The sequence below is a fragment of the Arvicanthis niloticus genome, chromosome 2 (genome assembly GCF_011762505.2).
Source record: "Arvicanthis niloticus isolate mArvNil1 chromosome 2, mArvNil1.pat.X, whole genome shotgun sequence".
Taxonomy (NCBI): domain Eukaryota; kingdom Metazoa; phylum Chordata; class Mammalia; order Rodentia; family Muridae; genus Arvicanthis; species Arvicanthis niloticus.
Genome location: NC_047659.1, coordinates 64,940,041 through 64,957,872, shown reverse-complemented (window position 1 = coordinate 64,957,872; position 17,832 = coordinate 64,940,041). Strand labels below are relative to the sequence as shown.

Here is a 17,832-nt window from a genome sequence, read left to right as displayed (position 1 = left end):
TGATAGACTATACATAGGAAAACTTTCGTTTTAGTTGTTGTATTGTGCAGTTTTATGATGCTCATATCATTTCATAGGCATTGCCACCTCCCAGCTCTAGCACTCTTGGACCTTGCAGGACTGAAATTCTCTACCCATTAAAGATAGCTCCTCCATTCTCTCTCAGGTCTATCTCATATAGAATTACACACAGTCACAGTGTTGTCCTTTGTGAACTGCTTAGTTCCCCAAGTCTGATGTCCTCAGAGTTTCTAGGGCTGAGGCTGCACTTCAGGTTGGTAGAATGCTTGCCTAGCAGGCACAGACCCTGGGGTTGATCCTCAGCACTGCTTAAAACTGGGTTGGTGGTGCGTGCCTGTGACCCTATCACTCAGGGGGCAGATGCAGAAGGGTCATAAACTCAAGGCTATCCTTGACTACCTACTAAGTTCAAGGCCAGATGAACTACAAGAGATCCTTTTACAAAAAAACAACCAATAAAACTCAGTTTAAATAGAGATCCTAACTTAAAGAGAGGGAAGGCCTAAGTTATTTCCTCAGTCAGCAAATACTTTTGAAGGCTCTCTGTATTAGGGTAAGTGGGTAGGTATAGCAGTCAGCTCTTCTCATTGAGCTTACGAGCTTCCTGATGCTGCCCTGGGCAGTGCTCAGCTTCTTTATGCATGGCCACTCAAACCGTTAAAGAATGGTCCAGTATCTTATTAGATCACTTCAACTATCCTAACAAACAGAGATAATACAGGCATTATCTTGCCCATTCTGTAACTAATCAAATTGTATAACTTGGATGACTCCCTGTTAGAGAAGTTCACACCCATACTCTCAAGTGTTTCCTACTTTCTGGGCACCTTCTCTCTTATGTCTCATGCTTTAGCCTATAGTAAAATCATTGATAGAAATCTGGACTCTGTGGAAGAAAAGAAATGAAATAAATAAATGGGAATTGTTTAACTTGGAGGAGGGCTACATAGTTGGCTTGCTGTCAAGCTGTGCTAGATCTGGATTCACTGATGTGCTCACATAAGGCTTTTTCTTCTATTTCTACTTTGATTGTTGCTTCCTTGACTTGTAGTCCTAGAGATCACTCATATCTGTTTTCCTGGGGCACAAGAAGAAGTATCTGGTGTGCTGGCAATAACAGCCTTGTCTTCACAGAATGAAAGGTGAACTCAACTTTTAAGTGAACCAGCTCTCTGGTCATTATGTGTACATAGACACCCATACATTGTGAGTCTATACTTTTATAAGTGAAGTCTATACTTTCACCAGACTCCGTCTTTCTTAGTCCTTTCTTAGTTCCTTGGTCAATCATAAGAGACTCGTTGAAGATCTGTAATGCTGAAGAATGTTGGATTGGTTTTGGTGATATGGCATATGGAGATAACTATGGAAAACAGTCCAAATAGCTTTTTTTTTTTTTTTTTTTTTTTTTCTAATTTAGAAATCGGGCCTCTTTAGGAATGTATTTACTTTCACAGGGGAATCATATAGCATTTGAACACTAAGCAGATGTGGATTTCTTTATCTTTCTAATCGCAGCTGCCTGTGGTGCATCCAGCTGCTGAGGGAAAGCAGCTCCCAAATCCTCTCAGGCCATAAACAAGACCTAGATTTCAGCCTGGACACTGGTTTCTAGGTTTCTCAGTTATGCAGCTTCTGATTTCTTAAAGACCAGTTGCAAAATTTGTATCTAGTTGTGCCTAAAATCTTTCCTTAAACACTTTGATACTGTCTTTTTCCCAGGAAACTTTGGAACACCTTCCAAAGTGTCAGTTCCCGGTTTTAAACTGGAATGAGCAAAAGCTCCTGGAGGCAGAGCTTGGAAGGAAAAGATTTATTAACCCCCCCCCCACCTCCGTTAGATGCCAGCGCCGACTCAGCCAAGCTGTACTATGCTGTTCTTCTGCAGATAATTTCCTTAAAGCATCATGTTCATATTTTAGCATTAGCAGGAAGAGGCCAAACCTTCTGGGAGGTAGCAAAGGAGCCTGGAGTTCAGCACACTATTTCTAAAGTGAAGCCACCTGTAGAGACTTAGGGCGCTGACCCCGCCAGCAAGAAACATTTTCCTCCAGTTTTTAGCAAGTTCAGGAATGCAATGTCATTTCTGCACGACTGAGTTCTGAATGATGCTAATTTTGCTGGGTCTGGGTTTCAGATAATCTCATGAACACTACAGTAAGCCTCTTGCTATCTGGGCAACTTTAGACTTTTGGAAGCAGAAAGACCTATTCAAATGTAAAAGACCTTTAAAATTCATCTCCTTGCTTTGGTATTTCTTTCAGTGTGGAGAGATTAATCTGAGTTTTCTGAGCCCAGAAAAGACAGATTCTTTTGAAGTAAATCTTTCCTTCTGTTTGGGAGTATCAGCACCAGAGAGCTTTTTCTTCTGTTTCTTTCCAGTAAGGATGTAGCTAAGGGCTTTGTTCTTTACCAACAGAAATTCATATTTGATATATATTTTCGGTGAGTAAAATAACCATAGGTGCTTCTACTGTGAAGAAGTATCTAACAAGAGAATTGCTGTCATATCACAAACAATTTAAAAAGCAGATGTTATCTGAAACAGCTATTGTCACGTGCTGTTTCCCAGCAGTGGTCATAGTGGTGACTGAAGCAGCTGTACTTTCCTTCTCTCCTCTTCTCTTCTCTCCTCTCCTCTCCTCTCCTCTCCTCTCCTCTCCTCTCCTCTCTTCTCTTCTCTTTTTCTTTCTTTCATTGTTGTTGTTGTTTGAGGTAAGGTTTCTCTGTGTAGTCCTGGCTGGCCTGGAACTCACTCTGTAGACCAGGCTGGCCTCAAACTCAAAAGATCCACCTGCCTCTGCCTCCCAAGTGCTGGGATTAAAGGTGAGCACCACTACCTCCTGGCATTTCCTTTCCTCTTCTTTCTGTCTTTTATTTTATTATCTATCCATTTATTTGTTTTATGTCTGGGCCTCACTTTGTACCCTTTGTTGTTTGATTTGAGATGGGGTCTCAAGAATCTCAGGTTGGCTTCAAAGTTCCTCTGTAGCCAAAGATGACCATGGATTCCAGTTCCCCTGCCTCCACCTCCCTAAGGCTGGGATTACAGGCTTCCCATCTGAGAGTCAGTAACAGTGTAAGGCAAGAGACATGCAAAGAGCAGGACAGTTTTCTGGAGTTACACAGGTAAAATTGGGGTTTAGGGAGGATGAGGTGGCCAGACTTTGCAGGTTAGACTATGAATGTTAAAGGTTATTCAGGGATATGTGAATCTCTAGCTACAAACATTGTACATTTTATGGGTTTAAAGAACCACCAGAAAACAGAAAGCCAGACATTCTAGTCAGATGGAAAGACCTCAAAATATGCTTGGTGTTTACTGGGTAAGAATCAGAACAGCTTAAAAGCACAGTATTAAGGGGAGAGGTGTAGCTCAGGGTTTTAATAAATGCCTAGCCTGCACATGGCCCTGGGTTCAATCCCAGCTCCAAAAACCAAAGCAGAGCAGAGCATTAATCTGGTCTATAAGTAACTTGACTGTAATGTACTGTGTGTAATGGTTGGACTTAATGACCTTTTGACTTTACCATGTATGAAAGTGGTATACTATCAGTAGAAGCTATTTTGAGGCACTGCTTGAGGGGTGGTACAGTGCTTAAGAGTATAGTGTCACTCTGGAAGAGGATCTGAGTTCCCTTATCTGCACCCATGTTGGGCAGCTCACAGCTGCCTTTAAGTCAAGCTCCATTGCAATCCAATGCTTCCTAGGGCACCTTGTACTCATATGCACACATCCCCACACACATATATATACAAAAAAATAAAAACATCTTCTAAAAAGTGACTGGAAATGGTGTTATCCCACCTTTAATCTCTTTCTTTAAATTACGATTGCTATTCATTTGGGTTTTTTATTTGTTTGTTTGGTTGGTTAGTTTTTTGTTTTGTTTTAAGAATGTGGGACTCTTGTAGTTCATCTGGCCTTGAACTTAGTAGGTAGTCAAGGATAGCCTTGAGTTTATGACCCTTCTGCATCTCCCCCCCCCCCCCCCAGCGATAGGGTCACAGGCACGCACCACCAAGCCAGTTTTAAGCAGTGCTGAGGATCAACCCCAGGGTCTGTGCCTGCTAGGCAAGCATTCTACCAACCTGAAGTGCAGCCTCAGCCCTAGAAACTCTGAGGACATCAGACTTGGGGAACTAAGCAGTTCACAAAGGACAACACTGTGACTCTGTATAAGTCTATATGAAGCATCAGCAAATAAGATTTTTTTTTATTGTTGTTGTTGTTTTTTGTTTTTTGAGACAAGGTTTCTCTGTGTAGCCCTGGCTGTCCTGGAACTCACTCTGTAGACCAGGCTGGCCTTGAACTCAGAAATCCGCTTGCCTCTGCCTCCCAAGTGCTGGGATTAAAGGCGTGCGCCACCACCGCCCAGCAGCAAATAAGATTTTTGAAAGCATGAGACATGAAATGATTCCTTTGGAAAATGATAAAAAGTTCATCCTGGACAGTGTTTAACATATAAGAGAAAACCTTCATTGCAGATTAAAAGGAAATAATGCTAAGTGCTTATTATGTGTCAGCCAGAGAAAACTGTTTTACACATACTCATTTAAACATTACTGCAAACATGAGTTAATATGATTGCTTCCCCCTTTCCACATTAAGAAGCAGAAAACCAAAGAATTAAAAGTGCACATCATGAAGTTTTTAAAAATTAACTAATTAATAATGATGATGGTGGTGTATGTGTGTGCATGCACACATGTGTTCTAAGGTGGAGATCAAAAGAAAACTCCTTACCCCTCTGTGTAATTCCAGGATCTATCTCAGGCAAGTACCAATGCTGCATCTTGCTGGCCAGCCACAAAGCTTTCTAAGCAGCACAACTCATATTCACAAAGGCCGCGTTTGTAACACTCTGCTGGACTGCCTGAATGCACATGACCCAGTTATGAGGGTTTCATCGTCCTAGAAAGAAGTGCACGCTTTCTCCTGAAGTTAGTACAACCATATCACTGACAAGTGTGGGAAAGAGTGCCAGGCAGCTAAGACTGAAGGCAGAAACCAGTTAGGAAACAGAGACCCTCAATAGCTGCAGATCTGGAGTGCTGTTTAGGTGAAGTTTTGATAAGATATACTTGATTAGGTGGGGGTAGGAACAAGGTACAAATGAGTGCCAGTGACTAGAGAGTGGGCTCTAATGTTAAGAGAATTGCTGCTCTTCTAGAGGACTGAGTTCAGTTCCTGGCAGCCATGTCAGGTTGTTCACAGCCACCTGTAACTGCAGCTCCGAGGATCTGATGCCCTCCTTGAGCCATCACAGGCTCTGCACCCACATGTTCGAACTCACACAGACATATGCATACACCATACAAAAAATAAATCTTTCTTTAAAATGAATAAATGCCACGATCCAAAATCTTGTCAGTTACCTCTTAGGAGGTAGGTGCAAAAGGATAGATGCTCAAGGTTAGCCTGGGCTACATAAAACCCATTCTCAAATAAGAAATAAAATATCCAATTTTATTTCTTCCTTCCTTTCATCCTTCTCTTCCCACCCTCACTCTGCATTTTATTCCTAGCTTGCTGTGGCTTTGTCTTCATAGTCTGGGCAGATTCATTCTATACACGTTGTGAATCACACTATTTAGGCAGAATTTTTTTTAACTTTTTAATTGGATTTACATCATGCACCCCAATCCTACTCACCTCCCCATCCCTTCATACCCACCTTCTGCCCATGCAACCTCCCTTCCAAAAGAAAAAAAAATCTCGTTGTGGAAGCTGTAGTGTGTCTCAGTGTGTCCGACAGTGCACCCCTCTGTTCACACATCTTCGCTTGCAGATGTTCATTGCAGTGAGTCACTGGTCTTGGTCCAGGCCTCTGGCTTCTGCAGCGTCAGTACCGGCTCCTCACTGGAAGTCCTCCTGGGTATCCTGATGTTCAGGCAGAAGTTCTTACTCATTGTCGTGGAGTTGTAGTCTTGTAATCAGAGACAAAAATCCCTACTTTTAGAGTTCAAATTCTAGGAATCACAATCTTTGACATCTAATTACATGGTTTTAAAAATCTTCTAATTTATCTAAAATATTCAACATCAAGTTGGGTGACTTTGAGGGTACATGCAGACAGGTGAGGCTCAGCTAAGACTGTCCAGACTCTTCTTAACTGCTCCATCCAGAGTGCCCCTTCCCGCCCCTTGCCTCGTTTCCCCCTAGAATGAGGGTAACAGCAGACACAGGCAGCAGACAAGCCCCTGAGTTCTGCTCCCTATTGCCTCTTTTATTTGAGTTTCCTTTTTCATTTTCATTTCTTTAGAAAATTTTCTCTAGAAAGTTATTTGACAATGTTTGTTGCCTCAAAATTTTCACCTCCAGACCCTTAATAACTTAGTCTTTTCCTCTATTAATTTTTCCCATTTCAATTATCTGGGTCTGTCACACATGTCAGACAAATATTCCTGGAATGCTTTTGTGACCATCTCCTCTCCCACTCAAACCTCCTCACCCTCAGTTCACAGGACCCTTGGGTTGCTAACCTCCTTTATCCTTTCAGGTCTGGGTTTAAAGGTCAGCTCCTTGAGGGGGCCTTCTCTTTAACACCCTTTCTCATCTAAATTAGGACCTTCCAGCACTCTTTTTCTGATATACATGTATATGTATGTGTGTATATGTATGTACATATAATCAGACCATATCTCTATATACAGTCAGACCATATATCTATGTGTAATTAGACCACATATCACATTTATAACCATATCTATATAAACCATATTTATATCAATCAATTGATTGATCTATCAGTGGCTAGCTAGATATAGATATAAATATAGGTATAGATATAGATAAATGGTTTTTGAGACAAGTTTCTCTGTGTAGCCTTGGCTGTCTGGGAACTCTCTCTGTAGAAGACCAGCCTATTCATGAACTCAGAGATCTACCTGACTGCTGGGATTAAAGGCATGAGTTACCACACCCTGCATTCTACATATTTTTTAATTTTCTGTTTATTTATTTGTTTGGATTATATGCTCTGTGTGTGTGTGTGCACATGCATGTGCATACATGTACTTGTGCATATCATACCCATGCAAGCCATGGTGCATGTGTGGAAGCCATATGTGGATTCCATTGATCAACTCAGGTCATTGGGCTTGGTAGCAAGTGCCTTTACCCAGTCATCTTACCAGTCCTATCTGTCTATATATTTTTACTTATTTATTTTTGTTTATGTGTATGTATGCGTATCTATGAAATGATCCTCATGTGTGTGTGTTCGTGCCCTTGAAGGCCAGAAGGTTGTCAGATCCCCTGGAGTTGCTGGCAGTTATAAGCTGCCCATATGGGTGGTAGGAACCAAAATCAGGTTCTCTAGAAGAGTAGGAAGTGCTCCAAATGTCTGAACCATCTCTCTGGCTTTCCTTCATCTATTTTTTCAGTCTCATCATTTTTTATGGTTCCTTATTTAGATGACACCATTTAATGTCTGTCTCTCATATGAGACTATAAGATTTGCCAGTAATTATATCTCTACATCCCGATATAGGTAAATGGTTTCCTATTTAACATGAAGGCTCACTGTTTCCCCTCTCATATCCAGAGGACATATTCTTAAAAAGATTATATTATCCCTTTTTATTTGAGGGTAGGCTTGGCTATGAAAATCTGTTTTTTGTTTTTTTTTTAACTTTTCTATGTCTTATAGGAACTTTGTGGGCTTTTTTTTTTTTTTTTTTAAGACGGGGTCTACTGTGTGTGTATCATTGTCTGTCGTGGTGATTTGCAACTATAGTCCTAAGTACTTGGGAGACTGAGGTAAGGGGATTTGAGCCCAGGAGTTCAAGGCCAGTTGAGGCAAGATAGTGAGATCATGTCTCAGAATAAAATAATGTCATCATGGCTGCTACTTCTGTACCAGCCATACAGAGGCATTGAAGTTCATGCTCTAAGAGCTTCACTAGCAAGCAGTATTGTACTTAAGTAATTTTGAATTATACTGTAATTATACTGTAATACTACTGAATTAATTATTTACATACATCTAAATGAATGATTCGGATGATTTAGCTCATTGACTGTATGCAAACCTTAAAAATTAGTGAGAAGAAACTCCTTTTTTTCTTTTCTTTTTTTCCTTTCTTTCTTTCTTTTTTTTTTTTTTAGACAAGGTCTTTCTATTTATCTCTGGCTGACCTAGGACTCTACCTGTGTAGATCAGGATGGCCTCCACTTGTAAAGACCCTCCTGCCTCTGCCTTTTAAGTAGCAGGATTAAAGATGCACACTCTACTCCTTCTTGTGTATTCTAGACGTTCTGAAAGACATCACAAACTAATGGTTATCCAACTGCACATGCCTTGGCCTGTAGATATCTTCCTTTGGCTTGCAATACTAAAAATTCATTTAAAAACTTAGATGCCAACATTACACATACAATTCTCGAGAATAACTTTACTTGAAGGGTGGAAAATCCTCCCAGCATCATGCCCACATTCCTGAGGGAGCCAGATCCTCAGGGTGGAGCTGCAGCTGCTCCAGTCAGACAGGGCCTGTGGCCTCAGATTTACCACAGCCCTGTTGCCCAGTCTCACCTGTTCAGGCTTCCCGCCTCTCTGAGTTTGCCTCTGTTGCTAGAATGTTTTGGTTCCTGCAGAATCACTAAACGGCAGAGTTACATACAGTCTTCATTCAGAAGATGGGGAGCCACAAGCTTATTTCTCAAACTAGATTCTCATTTCCTTTTCCCAGTGTAATTATGGTTTCCTGTGAAACATTATCATTAAAAGAGATCTTAGAAATAATTGCATCTTAAAACTGAGGCTGGTCCGTTCTAAACATTGAAGGAGGGTGGGGTGTGCATGTCTGAGAAGGTATGTTCATATTTGTGTGTGCAGGTCAGAGAACAACATTAAGAGTTGTTACTCACACACCTTTTGTTTCAGACAGAGTCTCTCACTGGTCTGGAAATTTACCAGGCATAGGCTAGGCTAGCTGGGCAGTGAGGTCCAGGGCCATCATCTCCATCTCCTATCTCAGCACGCCATATGCCTGGACACTTTTTTTTTTTAATGTTGGCTTTGGGGGTTCAGACTTAAGTTCTAACACTTTCTTCTTCTTAAGATTTTTGTCTTTGTTTATGTGTGTGTATGTGTCTGTATGCTACATGTATGTTAGTGCATGTGCAGTCCCGAAGAGGACACCAGATCTTCTAGAGCTGGAGTTAGAGGAGGTTGTGAGCCACCTGACCTGTGTACTGGGAACCAAACTTGAGTCTTCTGGAAGAGCAGCAAGTGCTCTTGATCACTGAGCCATCTCTCCAGACCATGTGTTTCAGAATTCAGTTTTCTTGAAGGCTGAACAATATTTCACAATGGACAAACCACACATTTTATCTATCTGTGGTTTCCTGTTATCCGACACTTAGATTACTCCTGTATTTTCACTAATGTGGATAAGACTACTAAGTACACAGGTACATGAGTAATTTTGTTTGAATCCTTGCTTTCAGTTGTTTTGGGCATGTAACTAGAAGCTAAGTTACTGCTTAATTGCAGTAATCATAACTATTTTGAGAATCTGCTTTACTGGTTTCCATAGCAGCTACACCAGCAGTGTAAGAGGCTGCAGTTTGTTCTCATTCTCATTAATGCTCATTTTCTGTTCTGTTTGTAAGTGTGATGTATGCATGGGGTGTGCACATGTACACACATATGCAGAGACCAGAGGTCTCCTTGATATTATTTTATTTTATGTAGGTTAGTGTCTCACTTGCATCAGATCTCACTGGTCTGATTGGAATGCCATCTATTATGCTGGATAAAAGTGGCAGAGGCAGCTACACCCCTAGCCTCTACTCATATTCCTTAAAAAATTAACTCTGGCTGGGTGTAGTGGTGCACGTCTTTAATTCCTGCACTCAAGAGATAAAGGAAGCCAGCCTGGTCTACAAAGCGAGTTCTGGGACAGCCAGGACTACACAGAGAATCCCTGCCTAAAAGAAAAAAAAAAAAAAAAATCAAAGCAAAACAAAATCCCCAGCCATAGAGGAAAAGCTTTCCAGGATCTGCTTTCAGGAAAGAAACACATTGTGTATACAAACAGCCCCAGATGTTAGCAGATTTGTCTTTAACATTCTGATTTCCATTCTAATCTTTTTGTTTAATTACTTGATAATTCAGATGTTCAAAAAGGAAGTGGTAACACATTTATTTTTGTGCCAAAGCTAAATTGTTCATATTCCTCAGTGAAGAATGATCACTTTGGAGAAAACCTCTGGCCTCTACACTCATGCACACATACATGTACATGCATCTGTACATACCTGCACATATACATAGAAAAATAAATGTATCTATGTTTTTTTCCCCTTCTTCTTCCTCCTCCATTATCATCATTGGGTGATGCTCAGGATTGAAATCAGGACTACGCACGCGCTAGGCAAGAGATTTAACCTGGAGCTGCATACACTGCCAGCAAAACATCAAAGTATCATACAGGATTATGTGTGAGCTGCTTAATAGTGTTACTTGTTTTGTTTTTCTTTAAAAAAAAAAAAAAAAAAAAAAAGATTGTATATCCCAAAGACTGTTACAGACTGAGTTATGTTCTTTAAGACTCCTAATTTGAAGTCGTGACCTCTTTGTATTTGGAGTTATAGCCTAATAGCAAGCAGTGCAGGTAACTGGGCCATGCTTGTAGATCTGATCTGATAGGGCCAGTGCCTTTATCAGCTCCGAGAGAGAGAGAGAGAGAGAGAGAGAGAGAGAGAGAGAGAGAGATCCTTTGCCAACACCAGCTCTGCTGGCACTTGGATCTTAGATTTTAGATTTCTGGTCTACATAGAACTATAGGAAAATGTGTTGCCAGTTTTAAGCCTACATCTCGAGGATCAATGTAGTGAGCTGCATCCACTGATTAGCATGATGTGTGCTTTTCTTCAGTTTCAGAAAGTAATTTTGTTTTTCATGTACAGTCCAAATCCTGTTTTGATCTATCACCAACATTTTATCCAAGGTTATTACTATGACAACATGTGCCCCTGCCTTATAAAATTGTACTTGGTAAACCTATATTTGATGGATTTACTTTAAGATGGAAATATAGCCAGGTATGATGACACATGCCTGTAATCCCAGCACATGAGGGGCAGAAGAAGAAACTGTGAGTTTACAACCAGCCTGGTTAACATAGAACTTCCAGTTCACCCAGGGTGCAGAGTGAGACTCTGTCTTTAAAATAAATAAATGAATGAATAAAAGTTTTAAAAAAGAGGAGAACGAAAGACAGACAGACAGAAATAATACTAACTTCCTACTTGTAGGCTTAGATTTTTCTAAACCCACTTTATTTACGGTTCTTAAATGCTTCAACTTCCCTTCTAGCCCACCAACCAGAGGTAGGAGAGAAAGGTGGTTAATAGGACGAGGAGGGTGTGAACCTGTTTAGAAGTAGTTCCTTGGAGCAATTCTATTCTTCATCATCAGGATATCAGCAGTCCAGTCCAATCGGCAAATACCAAACACAAATCAGTAGTAGCAGCTTGACTCCAGAAGAAACTACAAGGTTTCACCAAATTGACATGAGTCCTGCAGAAGCAGCAAGAAGCAGCCTGAATACCATGAGAAATTCTTTAGCAAGTTTCTCTCTCTGAAGTTATGACAAGTGAAGATCAGTGAAGACAGCAAAGCGTTGCAAGGTGAACCAGTGCAAGAGTATCATTCACTGTCTGTGGGGTTCTACTTATACTCTTTCCAAACATCATGTGTCCTCTCAAGTGTCTGCCTCAGCAAAACAACCTCTCATTAGCTAGCTTCCAGAAAAACATCACATGATATAACGGAGTCTCCAAAGAAACCAGAAATTTCCACTTCACCTACTTGATTTCATTCCTTTTCTCACCCTGCCATGTATCACTCAGGAAACTTGAGTAAAACAGGAAAAATTCTGGGAAGTGAGGATGCAGCTCCATGTCTTAAAGTTTGCCCAGTTGTGAAAGGACCTAGGTTGTTGGGAAGTGGGGACTAACCAAACCAAAACTTATTACAAGAATATATTCTGGATTGTCATGGTGACTTATGCTCTCCTAACTCTCAGGAGGCAGAGGTAGGAGTATCCACTGCAAATTCAAGGCCAGTATGGGCTACATATTCAGGCCAACAAAGACTAATTAGTGGGATCTTGTCTCAATAAGAGGAAAGGAAGGAAGGAAGGAAGGAAGGAAGGAAGGAAGGAAGGAAGGAAGGAAGGAAGGAAGGAAACTTTAATGAAATTACTGATATAAATCTACTGCACATAACTCTGGAAGATTTGTAGCCTAAAGGAATGGACAGTCTCTATCAATTAGGGTAACATCATCTGATAGTATTTGAGAAATTCTTGTGCAGTATTAACTGGTCATACCAATGATCTACTTGACTTTGTAAGATTTGTGTTTAATGTAATCCTCTATTAGCTTTTTAAAAATTATTGCATTTCCAGTCACAAATGTGACTGCATTTTTACTGCTTCAATTATTATCTTGACATTTAGATAATTCTTTTTTGTAATTTCCAAGTGTTTTATACAATAATATCTCCTTTGTGTTTGCTTTCTTAACCAGATCATACAGAAACAAGATATAACTACTTACAAAGGTTTTGTAATCATATCCTTTATGCCATTATATCCCTGGATTAAAAGGAAGATAGCTTGGGATTTGACTCAGTGGTAGACTTGCCTAATGCTCTAGCCAAGAGGTCCTGGATTTGATCCTAGCATCACAAACATAGAGCAAAGCAAATAAACGAAACATAGAGTGGTTAAAAGCTTTCTAATCTGAGACACATTTACAATTTCAGATATGTATATTTGTAGCTCAGGAGAAACCCCATAACCAGTTGCCCGGTGAGCACTGTTGGTAGTGTCTAGAGACTGAAATTTTTTATGCATTCTACTTAGTGTGCATTTGTGCCTTACACTGTTGTTTGTTCTGTTCCGTGACATGGTCTTGCTATGTTGTTCAGGCTGCACTTGAATTCCTACCTTTGCTTTTTGAGTCACTGGGACTGTAGTTACTACCACAGTACAACAAGCTAAAATGATAGTTATGTATTAGTTTATTTATTAAGTCACACACCCTTAGGCAAATGTTCTCCCACTGAGCTGTATTTTCAGCCATGTAGGATTTATAGATTTTAAAGAAGATTGTGGTTGTTTGTTTGCTTGAGACAAGGTCTCTACATAGTCCTGGCTATCCTGGAACTCACTGTGTAGACCTAAGTATCCTCTAACTCACAGAGTGAGTTAGCTGAGCCTCTGCCTCAGCTTCATCAGTGCTAGGATTAAAAGCCTACACAACCAAACCTGGCTAAGAAAGGTATGTTTTGTCTTTGTTTTGTTTTTTAGACATGGTTTCTCTGCATAGCCCTAGCTGTTCTGGAACTCACTCTGTAGATCAGGCCTCAAACTCAGATATTTGACTGCCTTTGCCTCCCCAGTGATGGGATCAATGGTGTGTGTCACCGCCAACACCACCACCTAGCAAGAAAGGTATGCTTTAAATAAGAATTGAAATTAAAGCTTCATAGAACCTTAAAGTGCCTTTAAAAAACTGTGGCCTTGCCGGGCGTGGTGGCGCACGCCTTTAATCCCAGCACTTGGGAGGCAGAGGCAGGCGGATTTCTGAGTTCGAGGCCAGCCTGGTCTACAGAGTGAGCTCCAGGACAGCCAGGGCTACACAGAGAAACCCTGTCTCGAAAAACCAAAAAAAAAAAAAAAAAAAAAAAACCTGTGGCCTTCTGTGGAGAGAACATAGTATGAAAACTAATCTACTTTACCATAAATACAGATATTAAAAATTGAAGATAAGTTCATCCAGTTGGCTAGCAGCAGACTCAGGTTTTAATTTGGTCTTTCTGACTCCCATCCCAGTCCCTTTTTGAGTATCATGCTTGCTGCTAAGTGAACCTCGGTACGATTTGTGCTTTTTTGTCTCTGAGATGACTATCATTTTCTAGCCCAACATGCAACCATAAGCATTAAGGCATAAGAATGCATTTCAACTGCTTGTGATGGTCTGCCTGTCATTGTTATATGGATAAAGGAAGAACAGTGTATAGCTCCTCTAGACTACTGTAAAGCTGCTACTATAGACTACTGTAGAGCTGCTACTATAGACTACTGTAGAGCTGCTACTATAGACTACTGTAGAGCTTATGGTTATTTTTAAAGAGCCTTGGGAATCTTAGGGTAGAGTCAGATTTGCTATGTAGCTGAGTCTAGCCTTGATCTCCTGATCCTTCTGCCTCTACTTTAGGTCTTTACTTTTGAATTCCATTTTTCCCTGTCTTCAAGAGGAACAAACAAGCAAACAAATCATTACTCTGTTTACTTTAATCTTGAGTATCTGTGTAGAAGGGGATACAGTACTTGCTTTTCTGCACATTTCCTGTTGAAGTTAAAGAATATGCAACTTAGAATTTTTAAAATATTATGATAAAGTGTTCATTTTCACATGTGACACTGTTTAAACCCACTCATACAGTAGAATGGTCACTCTGTAGTTGAGAGGTCCCTCTAGGCCTCTGAAGTCTGTTGCTCCCTCTCTCATGGGTCTGTTAGAAAGAAAAGTAAATGACTAAATTGAGTTTATCCACTATGAATTAAAATAAAATCAATTTAGGTTAAAGTTGTCAATTTAATAAACCATACTCAAATTTGATTGTTTTGGTGGGTTTTAAGCTGGAACTATATAAAAGCAGATATAAATAGTGTTGAAAATTTAATCTTTTCCAGTTTTATTTTACTTGGCATTAAAACATGTTCTTCATGCCCACTGCCACCACCTGACCCTAATTTACAGCACTTCTTTAGAACTCTAATTACACATCTTAGGTTGTTAAAAAGACAGATTCCTTGATCCGGTCTCAAACCTACCCGATCATAGCCAGCAGGCAACGGGACTATGATGTTGTTATATAACAAGTGTTTCAGGTGTTGTTCAGGATCTCTGGGGTTTGGGACACAAAGTGACTTTCTCCCTGTTTTCTTTGCCTCAGTCCTAACACTGAGAACTGTTTTCAACCATGGTTGTGTATTCAGATCACTTAGGGAGAGTTTTAAAATACTGACACCCAGGCCCCACCCCACACCACCAGATTACTCAGAAACCTTTGAGCTGGGGCCCAGGCATTTTCAGCCCTCTGCAGGCAACTGTTTGAGCACTGGGCTGGAGAGATGGCACATCTTGCTGCCCTTGCAGAGGACTAAAGTTCGGTTTCCAGTATCCACATAGTGGTACAGTTCCAGGGGATCCAAGACATACTCATGACCTTTGTAGGCACCAGACACACATAGTACAGGCAAAAAGTTTGTACACATAATAAATAAACGTTAAAAATGTAATGAGCCACCGAGCGGTGGTGGCGCACGCCTTTAATCCCAGCACTTGGGAGGCAGAGGCAGGTGGATTTCTGAGTTCGAGGCCAGCCTGGTCTATAGAGTGAGTTCCAGGACAGCCAGGACTACACAGAGAAACCCTGTCTTGAAAAAAAATATGTAATGAGCCTGAAAACTCAAAGACTCTTTGGTTTCAACTAATTTTAACTTTTTGTTATTGCTGCTGTTTGTTTGTTTGTTTTTGATACAGGTTGTCACTCTATATCCCAGACTGGTCTCAAACTCAAAATCTCTACCTGCCTTCATCTGCTGAACACTGGGATTATGAACATGTCCACGTAGCAAAACCAGCTTATTTTCTCTGTTTTTGTTTGTTTGAGACAAGGTCTCTGTCTGTATCCCTGGCTGATTTGGACCTCACTGTGTAGACCAGACTGATCTTGAACTCAAAAATTCTTCTGCCTCTGCCTGCCAGTGAGTGCAAGGGTTAAAGGCATGTATTACTTAGTATGCCTGGATTTATTTTATCGACTTTTAGGTTAGACTGACTTTGAGCTGATGGTCTCCCAGCCTCTGTGGCCCATATGATGGGGCTGTTGTTGTTTACTGTTGCCCCTGACCTCCGTGGGAACTCTTCTAAGTATAACCGTCTCTAGCACAACTCCACCTTGCCACTGCAGAGCATCAGTAGTTATGTACTGCCTGCCAAAGAAGGAGGGGTCCTGTAACTCCCCAGTGGCCTCCATGATCCCAGCAGTCTTCCCAGTGACAAGACATCACTGACTCTCCTCACACCCTTTTGAGAATCCTGTTCCTAGATGGAACTTCACCCACTCTGCCACACGCTTGTTCAATTAGTCTCAGCTCAAGAATGCCTTTTAAAAGTTCTTCAGAGTCTCCATTCCCTCCATGGCCTCACCCCTACTCATTAAAAAGTGACCCCTCCTCTGACACTTGTTCCACCATGCATTGCGTTTAATGACTGGCCAACAAATATCACTGTCCTAAAATGCTCGGTTAAAAAGAGAAACAGTTTTGATGTCTCTCCTACATCCTCATCTAGGCTATAAATTTGGCTTTTTATTTGCTTGTTTTTACAAACAAACTGTTTTATTACATTTTAAAAACATTTTGTGTATAGGATACAGGGTGAGTGTACAGCATGCATGTGGAGGTCAAAGGACAACTCGGAGAAGTGAGTTTTCCCCTTTTACCATGTGGATCTCAGGAATTGAACTCAGGTCCTCAGGCTTGGCAGCAAGTGTCTTTACTCACTTAGCCCTTTAACGGTTCCCTAGACTGTAACTTTGTAACATCAAGCCACACTAACTTTGACCTGTGGGAGGCACTAAAGAGGACTTGAGAGTCAAGTGGCTCAATGTTCAAGTGCCTTTTTTATTAAACACAGCAGTTAGACTGTGGTCAAACCTTAGTTTTTCCATCTATAAAATAGAGACAGACTACTTTAGCACTGAGAACATTTATTTGGATAATGGACTAACGCACTTAGTAATGCTAGCACATAATTCTGCTCCATCAAATTCTGTTGCTTTTGTCATTGTGATAATATTCATTGTTAGCTCCCTTGACAAGCTCTGAGACTGCATATTTTATTTCTGAATCCCCCATTCTGTGCCTTGCTTATTGTATGTGCTCAATAGATGCTGTGTGCATAGATTAATGAATGCCTGCTGTGCTGCATTGATCTATAGTCCATCTCCAATTAGTTCAGTTTGTCTTAGAAGCAGCAGTTCAAATTTTAATTTAACCATCAAATATAGACAGAAAGTGGAATTTCTACCAGAACCATTTAGTGTCATCTTTAAGTGGGCAAATCCCCAGTCTACCCAGAAGGCAGCTCCTTTCCTCTCTTGCCAGGAAATGGGGAAGAGCCTCCTGAGCTGTTTGCTGTTTGTTTGCTCCTGTGATAAACATGCCGTGACTTGGAGAAAGCACATGCTTCCCCTTCAGGCAGGCTTGGGTTGGGAGGGAGCAGCAGCCAGGGAGAAATCCCCTACTTCTTAGGAGAGGTTCATTCCTGCAGGGACTAGGCTAAGCCCATTAGGAGTTTTGCTGAGTTATTTACCAGGAGGAAGGGACTGGGTGTGGCTAGACTGAGATTCCTCCTGGGAAGTCACTTGAAGAATCTCCTCCGATTCCTTGCCTCCTTCATCTTTGTTCTCTGGCTTTGGTGAAGGGCTGGCTGGGTGGGACTAGCTGCACCCAGTTGGCTGCGGTTCCTAGCACACTGAATTCTTTGAAGCCGGCTGTTGAAGCCAAGGATTCCTGCCTTATTCTCCACCCCCCCCCGCCCCCACCCACCCCCACCCCCACCCCCCGCCCAGATTTTAAGAACATTTCTGGAAACTTTTGTGTGTGGTGGGAACAGGAAAGAAGGAAGTCGGTGGGTTGGAAGCAGCCTTGCCGAACTTAAGCACCTAGGACCTTCAGGGCTTCAGATAACCATTTCTCAAAAACCTGATGTGA

At 41.1% G+C, this 17,832-nt stretch overlaps 1 protein-coding gene and 1 long non-coding RNA gene across 5 annotated transcripts in view; one reads left to right on the top strand and one right to left on the bottom strand.

Moving 5' to 3' along the window:
- The window catches only part of Cstpp1 (centriolar satellite-associated tubulin polyglutamylase complex regulator 1), a 157,610-nt gene that overhangs the window by 66,206 nt on the left and 73,572 nt on the right, over positions 1-17,832 (top strand). The gene's annotated exons all lie outside the window — the stretch shown is intronic.
- LOC143441168 (uncharacterized) lies at positions 5,511-11,657 on the bottom strand. The gene is made up of 3 exons (XR_013108396.1): positions 11,408-11,657; positions 8,562-8,733; positions 5,511-5,951 (listed from the first exon to the last, which is right to left on the bottom strand). It is a non-coding gene; the product is annotated as an uncharacterized LOC143441168 (long non-coding RNA).